Below are 20,017 nucleotides of genomic sequence, written 5' to 3' on the forward strand. Positions count from 1 at the left end.
CTATTGGTAAACGGAATGTTGTTTTCTGATTATTTAGTCTGGCCAAGCTATGCTTTTTACGATCATAATGCGTTGCCTTGATTTTTTCCGATCAATTTTGTTGAAAAATGAACAAAAATATCCCTTTTCAAATAATATTTGATACTTTTCAAGTTATAACATCCTTAATTGTAATAGTAACACTTACGATTTAATTACAAATTCATCATGATATGTTGAAATATGTTGACCTTATATAGATGCAAAACGTGATTTTTTAAAGTGTTTTTCATGGAATTGTTTGTCGCCTTTTTGGTTTTTCTTTAAAACGTGCGGCATTTGTCCTTTACCGTAATGCACAATACAATTAAGGAAGTTCAATCATTTTGACACAATATATTTCTTTCTTCTGATTTGTTCCATCTTTTAAAGATGCAGGAGATTTTTTACAGATTTTGAAGAAGAATAACACATAATTGCATTCAATATCCGATACCATATTTTTCAAGATCCGGTTGCAATGCTCGGCCAACGTTAGTTATTCTTTCACGAGTTTTTTCTTTTCTTTCGATATACCGAATGACACTCGTGTTTTTCATGTTAGATAACAATCATCCAGAACACACACCACTGTTAAAATATTCAAGTTGCGTTTACCTTTTTGATCAGACAATGGATAAAAGTGCTATTGGAGGTAAATTATTTTTTATAATGATATGATATTAACAACTGAAATTATTTAATTTTTTGATTATTTTATTACTGAAATTAATTAGTTCAATTATGATGTGATGTAAACTGTTATAGTTGAATTAAATGTTTAACATGTCGATTGTTCTAATAGACATTTTCAACATCTCTCGACACCGACTAATGACACCTACAGTTTACAGGTAAAATGGGTGGGTCGTCTCAAAGACAAAAACCATCATGATTATCGTTACGTAACATATTGGATTGGCGGTTTTATACTGTTTTGACTATATACAGTTTAAGAATATATATATCAACCAAATAAATAAATAAATATATGTATGGTGGCCGGACTCGGTCATCTATTTCGCCTTTTCGCGTTTTCGTGACTTCTACTTTCATTTTGCAAACGTGAAATTGGGAATTCGAGAAATCGAGAGAGCAAAATCTAGAAATTGAGAAATCGGGAAATCGGGAAATCGAGAAATAGGGAAGTCAAGAAATTGGGAAATAGATAAGATCGGGAAATCGAGAAATCGAGAAATATGGAAATCAAGAAATTGGGAAATAGATAAGATCGGGAAATCGAGAAATCGAGAAATCAATAAAGCAAAAACGTCAAAACACGAAAGAGAAAACGCGAAGTGAATTCTCGATTTTGCGTTTTCGCTTTTTCTATTTCTCGATTTCCCAATTTCTTGACCCCTCGTTTCAATGTTACAACATTTAAGAAGTAATTGGTGAATACAGAATGCAAGTGGAACAGCAAATTGGTGAATTGAAATGAAACAAAGTATTGAGTACGTTATGGAGGCATCCAAGGCCAAAACGAACAGACACGTGCCGCTCTTGTCAACCGACATAATCATTGTTTAATTAAATATCAACTACAATAAAACATGATTTGTTCTTTTTGTTTCCAAATTCAACCAGGACAGACAGAAGCTAAACGTCTAAAAGATTAATTGTGACTTAAAGTCTATCATTTTCTTTATAATAAATTAAAAAAAACCATGTCATTTGGACTCTGTAGGAAAGTTTTATCATTGTCAATTATTGAAAGCAATAACATCAATAATTATCTCAATTTTTTTTTATTTTTGAGACGACCCTTCACATTTTACTTGTCGTAGTCGTTCTCAACTGTAGGTGTCGAGAGATGTTGAAAAGGTCTATTAGGAATAGAACCACATTTACATGCACATAGATATAATTCTTCGTTAATGTTTTATTGTTTGTTTGTTTTTGTTTGTTTTTGTTTGTTTTTGTTATCTTTTTTGGATGTTTATTTCTTTTTCATCTTTTTTTGTGTGTGATGTAATCTCTTTATTACTTATGTAAAAAGTAAAATCACAAAAACACTGAACTCCGAGTAATATTCAATCGTAAAGTCCCTAATCAAATGGTAAAATCAAATGACAAAATACATCAAACGAATGGACAACAACTGTCATGTTCCTGACTTGGTAAATGCATTTTTAAATGTAGAAAATTGTGGATTGAACCTGGTTTTATAGCGCTAAACCTTTCACTTATATGACAGTCGCATCAAAGTATCATATACAGTTTGACTTATGACATTCTATTACATATCAACTTTCGAAAGTATACACAGTATTGCTAGACACTCTCAGATTTGAATAAAGTACTTCTCGTTTAACATACTCAGTCTGACATGATACAATTGGTGTGTTCTCATCAGTATTGTTTTAATGAATTTTACACTATCATGTTATTATTCAGAAAGCGATTTAAAATCATTTATGTTGAATAATTTTAGTTTCAGATGTATTTTACAAGTTTGATACAAACAATGACTATCCTAATGCATTGGCGTACATCGATGTAGAAACTACGAATACATACCGCCATGGACGACCATATAAATTGTTTGGAACGCCAGGCAAAAGTTCAGCTGTTCTTACTTTAGACTTACCAAAGGTCTGTCGGGTCCTTAAATTGAAGATGACTTTGAATCATTGTAGAACAAACTGCAATGGAACTATTGATATAAAGGTTAATGACAAACTCTTCCGTGAAGGCTATAGCTACGCAAGATGGGACCACTTTGGCGAGCAGACTTTTGAGATTCCGTTGAGTCTTTTGAGAGATGGAGAGAATTATATAGTTATAGTACTAAACAAGGAGAGTCGAGGTGTTTACTGGCTGTCAGATATTCAATTTCATCTGAAACATACCTAGACATGAACTATTCAAATTTCAACTTCCAATTTGATATCATGTTAAAACTTTAGTTTTCAGAAACATCATCTATATTAACTTAGTTTTATTACCAGTTACGTGGAGGGATTTTTTTTTTATCCATAACTTAATCTTCTTCCTTCATTCAACGAAGTTGTTATGAAATCCTAAATTTTAATACAACTAAAGATTAAAGTGATTTATGGTAGATTTTTCCTTGATTATATTACTAACATGTAAAAAAAATTATACTAAGTTCATTGATTTTTTTAAAATTTATTAACTATTATTAATTATCAATTCCACCATAAATACAACAATACAATAATTCACAACACAGACATACTCTAGAAGTAATCTTGACTACCACGTTCTCGAAAATAATTTCTTTTGTTTGTCTGTAGTTTTGTTTGTTGATATACCAATTTTGATTCTTATCCATTTTCTTTGGAGTTTGTTTCTTTTTACAATGTGCATTTTAATTTATTTTGTTGTTGTAAAACATCAAAAGTTAAATCTTATTAAAAGTTGCCGTTGCTATGGAGAAAGATTTGTTGCTATGAAAAAAATAATATGATTATGCCATGAAATATGTAATACATTGTGTTACATTTAATAAGTGTATATTATTAAGTGTAAAATTTACTGCAAATTAAACAGATTTGATTTTAAATTTAGATATTTAGATTTTTTTTAATGAGTTTATCTCTCTCATTATACTGGTTGCTAGGCAACTGAATATACGAGATAGACCCAAAATGCCACCATTTTCAGAAGGTCTTTAGTAAAGGGTTACAACATTACAAATTAAATGAGATTTGTTTTGGGACCAAACATGGCCCTTATAGCCCCTTGTCCTCTTATCGCTACCTAATATGAAAATAAGAATATGTGGTATGATTGCCATTGATAAAAATTTCCATCAGATACTAACTGACGAAGAAGATTATGACTAAAGGTCACCTTACAGCCGCATGATAAGCTATGAAAAGCCCCGACAAGAAAAATGTTACAAACGGGAAAACTAACAGCCGTATTCGTGTACAAAACAAAACAAAAACAAGCACAAATATGATATAGAGCATAGGGCAACCACCGTTTACAGGCTCTTGACTTTGGACAATTACTTACAGAATTAACGGGATTAAACTTTTTTGCTAACAAGGGACAGTGGTGTTAACATACAAAATGAGAACAAACTATAAATATCAAACAGTTGAAAGGGGCATAACGTATCAGATTTTCCTTAGACTTCTGTTTCTTTATTAGACTATTTTATCGATAGAAAACAGGGGGAAAACTCGAAAGACACAGAGAAGATATCTGAAAGTATCTGCAAAGCTAGTATTAAGTCTATTTGCATTTTTTCATACACATTGCCTCTTTTGTGTTCTCTTTGAAAACATATACATTCTACTAATCACGAATCGTTTATCTTTAACACATATTTTACAGAATGCCTTTATGTAGTGTTGATGAAATTATATGTATTTAGTAATTTAAATAATTTCTATACAATTATAACAACCATCTAACATACCACTGATATTAAGAATTGCGCATAAAGGTGACATTGGGTTGTGTAATAAAGGGTTTGTTCAATTATGCAATATAACAGTAAGTTATTCACTATGACCAACTAAGATTAAAATTAATGAGGATTGAGTGGCTTACTCAACTACATAGTCTGTGTGGGAAATGCATTGGAAAAGAGATAGAACACTAATAGTAATTGAAAAAAAGTGTTTGAATCCTCTATATATACCTCTTGTAGCAAATTTTATTCCATTCGAATACGATACTAATAAAAGAGGAACGAAAGATACCAGAGGGACAGTCAAACTCATAAATCGAAAATAAACTGACAACGCCATGGCTAAAAATGAAAAAGACAAATAGACAAACAATAGTACACATGACACAACATAGAAAACTAAGGAATAAGCAACACGAAACCCCACCAAAATTAGGGGTGATCTCAGGTGCTCCGGAAGTGTAAGCAGATCCTGCTCCACATACTGCCAGATTTTGTATTTAAAGTAGAACAACAAAAATACCGCTTCGGTGAATATTGAAAACGGAAAGTCCTTAATCAAATTGAAAAATTAAAAATTGTTACTCATCAAACGAATGATTAATTGATTGATTTATGGTTGCTTTTCGGCGCATCAGCACAATAAAGGCTATATCTCGGCGATCATACGAACGAAAAACAACTGTCAAACTTCTGACATAGTAGAGGCATTTTGTTAATTTGGAAAACAGTAGAATTAAGCTGGTAATTGCAAGCGAAACCTCTCACTTGTATGAAAGTCGCATATAATTTCATTATATCGACAATAATATTTCAGCAAAACCAACAAACATAAAGGGTAAAAAAATCAAATATTGGGGTACAGTAGTCAACATTGTGGTATAATCTTAATCAAACTAAAACCAAACATCTATGTCAATAAAGAAAAATAGAATGGCATATAGACACTTTATATATAGACAAAGAGCATTCGCAAAAATGAAAGACAGAAATACAAAAAAAGTACCATAAGAACAATAACTTAACGGCGGGATGTATAAATAACCAGTCATAGTTCATTCAAACTAAGTTTTAACCTCAAACTTATTGCAACAGAAAATGTTTTAGTTCTAATCTTTAGCATTAAGCCCTAAATATGCACAGAAAAAAGTCCCATAAATCTAACTTGAGGGAAACTGAAAATCAGCAATTTTTATTTCCTATGAAAAATAACATTGGAAAGAGGAGATAACTCCGCAAAAATAAGTCATTTTTGTCAGTTTACAGTTGATTTTCTTAAAATTCATGTAAATGATGATACTTTGATGGTGTAACAAGTTCGTTTTTTTACTATGCTATATAATCTTCTGTTCATATAATGTACAAAACTGAAGTGTTATGGGTATTTTTAATTTTGTTTGCATATTTTTCATTCAAGAAATTGCTAAATTTTTGGCTTTGTGACCGTTTTGAAAAAATAATGTGAACTTTTACTATTTTTTATTTCTGTAAATTATATGTGTTTAGCATCTACCTTGTTTAAAGAAACTTTAAATCAAAAAGAACAATATATGCTTAATTATTTTTATAAAATTTGAGATTCTTTACCTTTACATGTTAAACAATTTAGTAAATAGTCGACCAATGATTTACGAAATCTAGGTTGTAGCTTGATAAAATCTGTTTGTTATACTCTAAAGGCTATTTATCAAGAATCAATACATTCTGCTAAATAAAAGTGGTAAAGTTATAATTTTGGATCAGTTTTTATTGATATTTCTGCCTTTTCTCCATTTTCAATACAAATCTCCCAAGGAATTTTAAAATCGTGATTTTTTAGTCTTCCTCAAGTTAGATTTTATTGGACCTTTTTCTGTGTATATTTGGGATATAATGCTAAAGATTAAAACTTAAAAATCTTCTGTTGCAGTTACTTTAAGGTTAGGGTCAAATTCACTATCACGCCAAAATGATATTTCCAAAAAATGGTAGACTAAACAGAAAGGTTACAAGTATAGAAAAACAAACAAAACAAAATTCTAACACATAATTGAAATGATACACAACGTCAGTACATATGATCTATACTTCAAGGATATTTTGTAATATTTGTGTAGTTCATACGGAATATTCATCAATAAATTTTTGGTGTCTAAGCAGAAAGTTGATGAACCAGGGGTTAGTCAAAGAACGTCTCCTCCTTTTAAAAAAAAAAAGTACATAAGAAAACACCAAGACAAAATTTAATAAATATTCCGTATCAACTTCACAAATAATACACGACGGTCTTGAAGTATAGATTATAGGTACTGACGTTTTTTATCATCTTGATAACGTGTTATAGTATTCTTTTTTATTTGTGGTTGTAAAATATTACTTTTACTGTTTAGTCTATGTTTTGGTAATATTTATTTGACGTGATTCGAATATTTTATTGTGTTATGGTAAATTTTTGTATTCTTGTCTTTCGTTTTGCCTATGTGCTTTGTCAATAAGCCTTTTTTTTTCTTTGATGGCATATTTAGATGTTTTTAGATTCAAGATTATAACACAAATGACTGCTGTACCCCTAAGCTAGCTGTAAAACGAGGTTCAATCAACCATTTTCTACATAAAAAATGCCTGTATCAAGTCAGGAATATGACAGTTGATGAAGTTGAGCTTTTGATTTTGCCATTTAAGTAGGGACTTCCCTTTTTGAGTTTTCCTCGGAGTTCAGTATTTTTGTTTTTACTTTTTTTGTATATTGCTGCTAATGTGGGGGACATTTATAAAATGAAATTCGTCTTGTTTATCATTGATTCTGGAATTGTGATGACCGTATATGCCAAAGTCAAGGTATAAGGAAAACGTGTAAGTTATTTCTTTAATTTCTAGTTCTGCAGGATATATCCATGGAACCAATGGAAAGAACATAACCAATATATCTGAATGTGACATAAAAGTATCTGGTTTCATCCATATTCTTGTAATGGAGAACTCAGACTCATGTGCAAATTAAAAATAGTCGACAAGGAGAGGCGCGAAGTTAGTTCCCATAGGAATGCCGACAATAAAAAAAAGTCTACCTCAAAATTTCACAAACATGGCATTGCAATATGCAAATGAATCTATAGCGTATGCTATCATCTTTATATTGAAAAGCATTGTGAGTTATTTCTTTTAGTTTCACATGGATCATGTCATAGTAAGACCTTCTAAATCAGTGACTCGTAGTATAATAAGTCAATTTTTTGTTCGAAATTCACTTAATCATACTTATAACTTTTCTCTTGAGAACTTTGTTAAAATATTTTACCAGTTGATCAGTTTGTGGGTCCCGGAGAAAAGTTCAAACTATAATTTGGTAAACTGTTTAAGCCATAGCTATTGTGATACCCAAAAGTTACTGGATAAGCACAGTAATACGAATAAAAATTAGGTTGAACTATCACTTGCAATTCAATAATACATTCACGATGGACTGGTTTTTGTTATTTTTTGGGGGAATATCAAACCAAAATGACTGCTAATAGCAAAATATTATTGCGCAATTCGGCCTGTGTTAATTATTTGATACAACAAACAAAATCTTACTTCCCTTTTTTCTGAATTGTAAATAATGCCTTTTACTGGTGACGTTGTAACTATATTTAAAACGACAAAATTATTTATAAAAATTACACACGGAAACGAAAATAAAGAGTTACCTGATTTGTAGTTTTGAAACTAATATAACTATTATTTAGTTCAGATATTTATCAACACAGCTGATACCAGTATTATTGTATTCAAGTGTCTTCATCCTTCATTCTAAGTGTAACAAAAATGGGTCAGACAATGGATAAAAGTACTGAAATAACTGATGGAGGTAAATAACTTTTATTGATTTTAATTATCTACCGAAACCGAACATCAATAGACCAATGAGTTGCTGTAAATTGTTTTAATTTGTCGATTCAAATGTTCAAGGTGCCTACATGTATCTAGTAAAATGGGCCACACGGATAAAGACATTATTTAAAATGCGATTTGTTTTTCAAAAAAAGAGGGTCATTATGTTTTTTTGTTCACATGAATTGTTTTATTTTGTCAATTTGAAGTTTACCAACAATGGGTCAGGCAATGTGTAAAAGTACTGATGGAGGTAAATTACTTTTTCTATTGATTTTTATTATCGACCGAACCGAAAATCAGTAGATCAATCAGAAGCTGTAAATTGTTTTGTCGATTCAAATGTTCAAGGTGACTAAATGTATCCAGTGAAATGGACCACACGGAAAAAGACATAATCTAAATTGTGATTTGTTTTTAAAAAGAATAGGGTTATTGTGTTTGTTTGTTCGCATCTATTGGTCTACTTCGATTTCATGTTCAGAATCATATTAAATAATTTATCTTAAAATGGATCATGATATCTTGGTATTTCCAGACTTGCAATACAACTGTATTGAGTCTCTGATATTTCCTGGTGAATATTGCTGTGGAATATTTTAGAAAACATGCGGATCTGTGTAACAAACACATGGAACAGTTCTATATTTTCCGGACCAGATGCGCATTAAAACAATTAGTGATGGTCAAAGATAAATATGTTACATCCTTATTAGTCAATGACTTTCTGTTTCATATAAAGTTTCGAAATTAAACACCTAATACCAGGCACTCTATTAGAAAAAGGTTTGAATACAATATGAAATACTCCATCATAATGACATTTAACAATTTATGTGTTATAAACCTTGTTAACCTTGTTATCAACCCATATTGATATTGTTCAGATATTTTTTAATGAATAACTAAAATGATTTTAGTTTCAGTACTAGCATGCCACTTTGATACAAACCAAGACCATAGTAAATCATTCGAATATACTGCTGTTCAAACTACAGACCATTACCGTCGTGGACAACCATATAAATTGTTTGAAACACCAGGCGTGAGTTCAGCTATCCTCACACTAAAGATACCAAGTAACTGTCGGGTCCTTAAATTGGATATGACATTAAATCATTGTAAAACAAGCGGCAATGGAATAATTGATATTATGATTAATGGCAGAATCTTCCGTGACGGATATAGCGAGGCAGATCGGGATAATTTTGCTGAACAGACGTTTGATATTCCAGTGCACCTTTTGAAGAATGAAAATAATACAATAACTATTGTACTAAACGACGAAAGTAAAGGGGTGTACTGGCTATCAGATATAAAATTTGAACTGAAACATACTCTAATTGTATAGTTTTATTGTTGATATTCACCCCAATTTGTATCTAGTGTTAAATAATGTATTTAAATGACAGAACTTTCTTGGTATTTCTAATTATTGGAAGAATTTTATACACATAAGTAGTATACCTAAAACGACTATTTTTCATTTAACTGTAGATATTATTAAAACCGGTTTTTTCAAAAGTGATTATTTTCGAAGGGTTATATATTTCGCGGTGGTTTCTTGCCATGGCTTTGTTGGGACTTTTTTGTTTGCTCTTGGCCTTGAATGTTTGTCCCTAATATTTTATTAACTGTGCATTTGCATTCACGTATCGCAGATTAAATTTATTCGTTCATAATGTGTTAATTCACGTTTTTTGATTGAGTTGAGCCTTCCAATTGATATTTTATCGTGTGGTTTTCTATGTTATGATGTTATGCTATTGTTTCAGAAAAAGGGATAAGGTTTTGGTACCATTAAAACGTTTAATCCCGCTGCAAATGTTTGCACCTGTCCTAAGTCAGGAATCTGATGTACAGTAGTTGTTGTTTGTTTATGTAATTTATACGTGTTTCTCGTTTCTCGTTTTTTTTATATAGATAAGACCGTTTGAATGGTTCTACACTAGTAATTTTGGGGCCCTTTGTAGCTGTTTGTTCGGTGTTAGCCAAGGCTCCGTTTTGAAGGCCGTACATTGACTTATAATGGTTTACTTTTATAAATTGTTATTTGGATGGAGAGTTGTCTCATTGGCACTCACACCACATCTTCCTATATCTATCAGACATAAATTTCAACTTCCAGTCTGATATCATATTGAAACTTATGTATTCAGTGTCAGTTTACAGACCACGATCTATTATGAGTCAGGTGGAAGTATGATTTATTATAAATTCATACCGAAATTGAGTTCCTTGTTTCATCTCAATTATAATGTTAGGTATTTTTAAACATGGATTTTAAACATCAACTCCTGGACTGTACATACTTTAGACTTTGAACAGACACATACATTATGTGGCGTATAAGCATTTGTTAGCGCTGAATACCATATAGTGTTTACCTTTTTTTTTATTATTACAGTATAGTATATAATAACTTATAAAATAAGATCGCTACTTAACAAAAACAAAAAAAAACAAAGTATTTACGAAAAGGATAAAAACAATATTGATTGTTATAAATATCAAAATATTTAAATCTTTGAAAGTTTAAGAAATAACAATACAGGAACTATTCTGAAGTATACTGGGATCATCATCTAATCATCTCTTAAGTGTATTTTATTTTTAAAAGCATACACTGAATATATATGATTTATTGAATTAAAATAAGGAAATTTATACCCCGGAAAATGTCAACAGGAAACTTAACTTTGTATCTCTTGTATTGTCGTAGTTTTAATAAAGGTTTCCCTTGCAACAGAATTTTTCAAACTAAAATAAGAACAATTACTATTGCGCCTGGTATTTGTTTTTCTTTTGGTTGATAATAAAAGGAAAAAATCATGAAGCAAACGGGTTATATAATTTTTATCTGGATGAATTTAATTCAGGCGAAAGTTGTTTTTGTCTAATTTGACCAAGAACTAAATCGATATTTTTATCAATACAATAACGAATCTGCTGTAAATAATAATATTTGTGAATAAACATCATTGACGTACAAAGATATTGTCAGAGAGAAAAGCAACAGCTTCAATAATCAAATATCTTGCATATTTATCTTTTGCGAGCCGACAGTAGAAGACTTTAAAAAAGAGGAACGAAAGATACCAAACTCATAAATCGACAATAAACTGACAACGCCATGGATAAAAATGAAAAAGACAAACAGACAAACAATAGTAATTTGATTGCAGAAAATATAATTTTAAAGGACTTTTTGATTCTGAATATTCATTTAGGATCTTACGTCCCTCTTTTCTCTACCTATCCTGATTTTCCAATCGAATAAATGATTGTTTCCATATGGTACATACAAGCATAACATATTTTACTATTAAGTTCTATAAAATTTGTCACTTTGAAAATCCTAGTTAAACAAAACATGGATACGAAAGATGCCATAGGGAAATTCAAGTTAATTAATCGATTATAGACTGACAATATGTACCATGGCTAAAAAAGAAAAAGAACAATAGAACACAAAACATAGAAAACAAAATACTAAGCAACACGATCCACACCAAATACTGAATGTTATTTTTGGGTGATTCGGAAGGTTAATTACTTTACCTAAACAACCATAAAGCTAATATTTATACATTGTCCTCTTAATAAAAGTAGAACAAGTTGCTTTCTTTAAAAAAAAGAAATGCAATCGTAAACCCAAATGCTTGTTTGGCATTATATATATATTAGATAATTGTTTAATAAAGATGTATTGTCTTATATTACTTTTGTTGTGCATAAGAATTAGAAACTGACATTGCCTGTTTAGTGGTTTAAATAATGTAATACCGGCTTCACACATCAACGTATAGATACGACGTACGTCGGCCGAGGTAAAAAAAATCATGCACGCTACCAAAACGCTAGTAATTTTGATGCATTCAACCTGTCAATCATATCTGTATCGTGTGCACAACGAGCTTAAAGCGTGTATTGGGTGTGCGTAAAGCGTACCTTAGCGTTTCTCCTGGTCTTCCTACATTCCCAACTGCAGGTCTGTCTATATGTGAATGTTTGTCAATAAGTCTGTCACATTCGCCCGTCTGTTTACATGTTTACCAGTCCGTCTATGTCCACTGGTTCGTCTACATGTTCACTAGCTTTGAAATAGCTTTCGGTAAGTGCGATTATTTCAGTGATTTGTGTCTATTGTTTTTATGTAAGTGATTATTGTGCACCGTACCCATAATTTTAGGGACGCGAATTGCAACTGATATTTTACAGTTTTTTCTTGCGATGTGTCCTTAAGGTTTGGTTCATTTGGGAGGGTTGGGTTTATTGCCACCACATTGTTTATGTGCCAATGTCCATTCTAAAGCCAGAAACATGTAGTACAGTGGTTGTTGTTCATAATTCATGTCGGTCAAGTTGTTTTCGTAAATTATTTTGTTATCAATAAGGCTGTTTAGTTTTGTTTGATTTTTGTTTTTAAATCTTAATGGTCGGGGCATTTAATAGCCGACTAAATAGTAGGTTTTTTTTTCATTTTTGGAGGCCGCTCGGTGGCCTTTAAAGACTTACTACCACGTCATTGTAACTCTGGTTGGTATTTGTATCATTAGTGCTGGACCATGGTCGATCCTATATGCACCTTTGAGGCAGGCGGGATATTTTTGTAGATCTTGTACAGCTCAAACTAATGTGAGTAGTTCCTGTACTTCTATGTCTAGTCCCATGTTGCATGGTTAGAGAGGGTGTAATATCTTCTGTAGGTTTGATGAAGTTTCACCCGTATCGGACTTCTTTTCCTAAATGAAAGCTTTAAGGCGACGAGTATTTTTGTATGCAATGTGCCCTTAACGTGTCTAAAACTTATCTGTAGCGTTTTCAACGCTCGTGTAGCGTGTATATTATGTGCGTGCAGTTTACAGGTACATGTATATACGTTTGACAAACGCTTGAGCTGAATGATTTTTTTTATGTTCCATTAAAATTTTCCTGAAGTAAAAGCGTTCACCAAGCGTATACCTTTGCATTTCGACGTACTTCAAACTTATGGAACGCGTGTTTAAACGCTTGCGTAAAGTTCCTCTGGTGAGCAACTAAGTTACGCATACGATGATACGGACTTTGTTAATTTTCTTTTTTGACTGATTGTTTTACATTGTCATTTCGGGGCATTTTATAGCCGACTATGCGGTACGTGCTTTGCCTGTTGTTGAAGGCCGTACGGTGACCCATAGTTTGTATTTCTGTGTTATTTTGGTTTCTTGCAGATAGTTGTCTCATTGACACCAAACCCGATATCTTCTTTTTTTATATTCGATATCTTATCGCCGACTTGGTTAAGTCTGCTAAAAATGCATGCATGATTCATTTTTAGGTTATCAGTCGTAATTAAAGTGGCACATTTAATTCGTTGTTTCATTGCTTGAAGTATCATTTCTTACATCTGCATGGTCAAATGTGTATTTTTTTTAAATAAATTTTAGATTTAGATTTCAGTCACGGTTATTTTCCCCCCTTCATATCGAATATCTATACTTATCAGTCGCATTTTAATGACGAAAAGGATTCAGAGGTTATTAAAAAAAGTAAATAATGTTGCAATATTTAAACAAAGAAAATAACTTTAAATTTGCAATATTAATGAAAATAAATACTCGTTTTTACACCTATTTGAGGCACGTATTTATAGTCCAGTCAATCTAGCATAAATTTGACCCTAACCTAAAAGTAATTGCAACAGAAGATTTTTAAGTTTTAATCTTTAGCATTATACCCCAAATATACACAGAAAAAAGTCCCATAAAATCTAACTTGAGGAAGACTAAAAAAATCACCATTTAAAATTCCTATGTAGATTTGTATTGAAAAGGGAGATAACTCTTGCAAAAAAGGCAGAAATATCAATAAAAATTGATACAAAATTATAACTTAACCGCTTCTATCCATCAGAATGTATTGATTTATGATTTTTTAGCGGTCTTTACAGTATAATAAACAACTCTTAAGGTGTTTTCATATATTTTATCAAGCTATAATCTAGATTTCGTTATTCAATAGTTGACCATTTATTGAATTTTTCAACATGTCAAGGTAAAGAATCTCAAATTTAATAAAAATAATTAAGCATGTATTCTTCTTTTTGTGGTTTAAAGTTTCTTTAGATAGGTAAGTTGCTGAAATAATATACTATACAGATATAAACATTACCAAATTTTCACATTATTTTTTCAAAATGGTTACAAAGCTTCAAATTTGCAAATTCTTTAATGAAAAATGCATGAAAAAAATAAAACTACCCATACCATTTTGGTTTTGTACAATTCATGAACAGAAGATTATATATTTCAGTCAAATACAAACTTATAACCCCATCAAAGTATCATACTGTACATACATTTCAAGAAAAACAACCAAAAACTGACCAAAAAAGACTCATTTTTGTAAGAGTTATCTCCCCTTCCAATGTTAATTTCGATAGGAAATTAAAAGTGCTGATTTTGAGTTTTCCTCAAGTTAGATTTTATGGGACTTTTTTCTGTGTATATAAAGGGCATAATGCTATAGATTAGAACTAAAACATTTTCTGTTGCAATTAGTTTGAGGTTAAATCTTAGTTTGACTGGACTATTATGATTATATTTCCATGTCCTTGGTCTATCCTAGACGTAAAATTTCAAAAAGTGCTAATACTTTTTTTAAAGATATTATTTTTAATTGTTCTCGTTCAAAATATTTTATTTTTTCATATTCAATATCTATTTAATTTTATTTTTAATAACCATTTTTTTTTTTATTAAAGTTAAAGCAATATTTAACCAAAAAAAATAACTGTAATTTAATCATATGCAAGAAAGACTTCCCTTTAATTTCAGTATAAAAAAATAAATAGCTTGCTTTTTACAACATGTACATCTTCACTAAACGTAAAATCAAAAATAAAATGCTACTAAAACTCTTTCTAAAGATTTTATTTTTAATTATTCTCGTTCAGAATATAAAGCGCATTGTTTACATGAAATCTTATCTCATATCTAAACACAGCTGGTTACATCGTTTGACTAATTAAAATACTACGCATGTAGGTTAATATTAGCAGCTTGTAATCGTGTGCAAGAAAATATTATATCATAATAAATTTCAGATCATACGTAAAATATCTCTATAGCAACTTAAGATGCTAATGCATATTCAACAGATTTGTAAGCTATTGCGCATGTATTTGAGAGGTGGTCATAGCTATTGCGCATGTATTTGAAAGGTGGTCATAGAAAGACCAGAAGTGTTCCGACTAACATCCGGTGTTCCGAAAGACTACATCACTCGTCCAATATATACTGCGTAAACCCTCAGGGGTTTACGCAATAACAAAAATACCGAACTCCGAGGAAAATTCAAATTGGAAAGTTCGTGATCCAATAGCAAAATCATACATATTAGACAGATGGATAACAACTGACATGGTACCGGAATTTTCTTATGTAGAAAATGGTAGATTAAAATGACAAACATAGGGGTACCGCAGTTAAATCGTCTCTTCTCATAAAAAGATAGATCATATTCAGTTGAAATGTCGATCGTATAAAAATGTCACCATCAAATTACAAGTAACAAAATTTCATCATAGATACCAGAATTAAAATTGTGTACGCTAGACGCGCGTTTCGTCTATAAAAGTTAAAAAGTCAAAATAAGGTATTTTAAAAGTTAAAGACTCAAGAGTATTGTAAAAAGTATAATGAAAAAAACCGAACTCCAAGGAAAATTCAAAAAGGAAAATCCCTTATAAAAAGGCAAAATCAAAAACTCAAACACAAAATGTGTGAACAAAACAAAACTGATATATGAGTTGTAATATATTTATTTATAGTGGATTGGGAAACAAGTTATTGCAACATATATAAATCCCTTTCCTTTTTCAGTATTTTCCTGAATTGGTATAGGCATTTTCTTATGTAGAAAATGGTGAATTTAACATGGTTTTAGTGCTAGCTAAACCTCTCACTTGTATGACAGTAGCATGAAATTCCAGTACGTGTGAACAAAACAAAACTGACATATTAGGTAAAAATGATAAAACAGGGGTACAGTAGACAAATCATCTCTTCATTTACAAAAGACTCATCAGTGACAAGTATAAATGTGAAGAACAGACCAAATAAAGTATGAAGTTGGACATTCAAAGAGTAATGTTAAAAGTAAATTAACTGAAAAACTCATTCAAAACGGAAAATCCCTTGTTGCAAAGTGAAAAGCTTAAACACATAAAACGAATGTAAAACAACTGTCGTATTGCTGATATGGTACAGGCATTTCCTTATGTAGAAAAATCGGGATTAAACCCGGTTTTAGATCTAGCGTAACTCCTCACTTGTATGAGAGTCGTTTTTTTTTTTTCGATCAAATTACAAAATGTGATGTTGCATCCGCATGAGATATTATTTATGGCCATACCGTTTATAACTTGCTTGATATGTCTCTACATAGTCCCTCCGTGATAATGGGTCCTCAACTGAGTTCATTTTGCAATTGAAGGCGTTATCACTTTAGGTTGACAGCATATTAGGGAGTAGGAGCAAACCCATACTTAAATTCATTAAAATATTCAGATTTTCGTTGTGTTTACATGGTTTAATAGTACATTTTCCATTGTTCAACTATCTGGCTTTAGAACAATGAACAAGAATGTAACTGTATAAGATGCTTGTTCAAAAGCGGAGAATGCACCAAAAAAATTAAATTTGAATGTGCTTTGTATCTGTCATATTTTCTTCAAAAGCAAAATAAAATGCATTTTACCCAAATGTTCCATTGTAGCCATAGTTGCTATGGTTATTGACGTACGAGGGAAAAACAATAAATAGTTTATACTAGATACTCTGAAACTCATTCAGTTTTGTTGAAATTGATTCAGCAGTTTCAAAGGAAAAGATTTTTTTAAGGTAAGCAAACTAGTTGAACAAATTGTGACAACTTGTCTCTAAAGGACAATAACTCCTTAAGGGGTCCATTGACAATTTTGGTCACATAAAACTTATTTGTCGATCTTACTTTGCTGAACATGTTTGCTGTTTATAGGTTATCTTTATCTACAATAATATTCAAGATAATAACTGAAAACTGCAAAGTTTCTTTAAAATCATCAATTCAGGGGGGAAATAACCTAAAATCAGACACTGGGTTTGACTGATAATTTCAAGGCACGTAGACCTTGACCTTGACCTAATGAGTACTTTCACTTCTTGTCGGATTTGCTCTAAATGCTTTAGTAATTGAAATATCAGTAAAAAACATGCATTTCACCCTGTGTTCTTTCTTTAGCCATGACGGCCATGTTTTCTAAGGAAACAGAAAATAACACACTTTATTCTAGATATCCTGTAGATCATTTAACTTAAATTTGATTGGAATTTGTTAAGCAGTTTCAGAGGAAAAATTGTTTGAAATAGTTTACATGAGAGGATAGTCTACAACTGATGTAAAAAGTACAATTCCTGGAATATGAAATCCGCTTGGATATTTATACTATATATGCATGTGTTAAAGGACTATGTGTAACACTAACACTAGATAATTTGACAAACAAACTTTTATTACATTATTTTACAATGTATGTGAGAGACAACGTGCGTATAGTGGCATCGGAGAAGTCGCTCCTCGTTAGAAAAACGACACAGTTTAATCTTAACATTCGGCTGACCTCAGCAACATGTGTTGCGCTTTATTGTTTCTCAACACAAATCCTCGATGTAAGTTCATAAATATAAGTCCATATTAACGGACATCAATCACTGGACGTGCGTTCTACTGTTTCTTAACGTAAATCCTAGATGTAAGTCTATATGAGTAGATATTAATTACTGGACGTATTATAATTTGCTGACTCATATAATGTTGACCCAAGTAACTTTGTTACATTCCTCCAATGATAATAAAAGAAAGTTTCTACACATAGAAATTTTCTTTAAAGTTCGATTTTCATAACAATGTCCTCGTGAGATATATTTATATATCTAACTAAAAGTTTATATGGAAATAAAATGTTTATACAAAATGTTCCAAGGTAAGTCCAACATGACGTTGTCTGGTTCCTTCATATTATAATTTATGTTATATATACTTTAACATATTTACTCCTGATATAATGTTTCTTCACTTTTCCCTTGCTATAGAGTTCCCACAGTAATAATATATAATTATTATCACAACAAAATAAAATGTTATATAATAGTATTTCTGTACAAATTAGTTCTCAGATTCCACTTCTTGAATCGACTCGGGAATATTTCCGAGGGTTGACATTCGGCTTATCCTCAGCAACCTATTTTCTAATGAAAGTTCTTCAGGTTCCTTGTTACATATATATGTATACTGAGGTGTTCGATTTGACAACGAAGTGTATCTTTTCCGTTTCGACTTCTGTCTCAAGCCCTTTATAAATGATAGTGGCTTAGATTGTTCATCTTCCTTCGCGGTGACCACGCTCCGAGTTTCAACTGTGAAACCCACCACTTCTTCATCAGGCTGTGTCAAATTCTGTCTTGCCCTAATGAAAGTTTTGGCTAACCAGTGTTTTAAATTTTTCCCAACCCCGTAGGCAATAATTAATATGGCCACAGTAAGGACAATATAGACCCATATTGGAAATGCAGACTCTCTCTTTCGCAAGTCCGGCATCTTATTATCCCCCTTAAGTTTTTGAACCAATGAATCCATTGAAAGAGTTTCAATTCCTTTTAACGCTTTTAACAGCGGACGCGATTTATTTTCCGGAATACTATCGTATAAATGTTTCCACATTTTAACATATGTACTATTATAATTTTTCATCAACTTGGCAAATGGTTCATCAATATTTAGTTTAGATTCAAGTTGATAGTAGGGTAGTAAAGTAAGCTGATCGTTATTAGCTGAGCAACCGACTTCGAGAGTTAATAAATCGATAGGCGGTTTCATTATTTTTTCTACGGCCCGAATGTTAGGTCCACAGTTAATTGACATACGCAACGGCTTGGCTATGACAATTATCCACGTTCCCGAAGATAAGTATTCCGCCATTGGAAGTATTGCATTTATTTTAATGGTGTTATGACAATTATTTTCAATCAATTTTACATCATTCCTAAAAAGAGCAACTATACAAAATTTACTTAAATTTATTCGATAGACTGGACTTCTTATGTCACAAAAATTTCTTATCGGATGAATACATTTATTTAGTTCATCATCATTTAGAAGAATATATTCAGTTCTTTTAGCATTTACACCTAACGCCTTAGCTTCAAGATTAGAGTAAGCTAGCAACGACTTTGTACTGTCCACTTGCAGATTGAAGTTTATCGGGATTGGTAAATTAAATGGTTTAAAAATCTCAAAATTACTGTTATAATCTATCAATGGTACCGACAATACAACGAAGATACGATTATTATCCAACACGGTGTGACAGCTTAATATTTAATAGTAATCCCATAATTTTGTAGTTGGATCACTTGGTAGCATTATACCTGGTGGCAATTTTGAATTAATCCCAATTAACAGTTTTCTTAAATTTTTCGGAGAAATCACGCTTGGTGACAAATGACCTAACGACAGCATATTGAGCTGCATTTGTAGGTGAGAAATATAAAATTGAGCCTGCGTTACAAGACGCGATAACCCTTCAGTTATCGAATTTATCATTACATGTCTCTCAATTTGAAAAATTCTTTCTTTCACAGCTCTAGTGAAATTTTTAAAATCAACATATAATTCGTTAAACGCAATAAACAAGTTCTTTATTGAATTTCTATTTTCCACGATATCCGAACGAGA

The 20,017-nt window shown here is 31.3% G+C and overlaps 2 long non-coding RNA genes across 2 annotated transcripts; both read left to right on the top strand.

Annotated features, from left to right (window-relative positions):
- Positions 1–258: 258 nt before the first annotated feature.
- Positions 259–3,547, top strand: LOC139516438 (uncharacterized). The gene is made up of 2 exons (XR_011662968.1): positions 259–673; positions 2,453–3,547. It is a non-coding gene; the product is annotated as an uncharacterized lncRNA (long non-coding RNA).
- Positions 3,548–8,045: 4,498 nt separating this feature from the next.
- On the top strand, positions 8,046–11,094 carry LOC139516436 (uncharacterized). The gene is made up of 2 exons (XR_011662966.1): positions 8,046–8,237; positions 9,181–11,094. It is a non-coding gene; the product is annotated as an uncharacterized lncRNA (long non-coding RNA).
- The last annotated feature ends 8,923 nt before the right edge of the window (positions 11,095–20,017 follow it).

Source organism: Mytilus edulis, chromosome 3 (assembly GCF_963676685.1).
Source record: "Mytilus edulis chromosome 3, xbMytEdul2.2, whole genome shotgun sequence".
Lineage (NCBI taxonomy): Eukaryota > Metazoa > Mollusca > Bivalvia > Mytilida > Mytilidae > Mytilus > Mytilus edulis.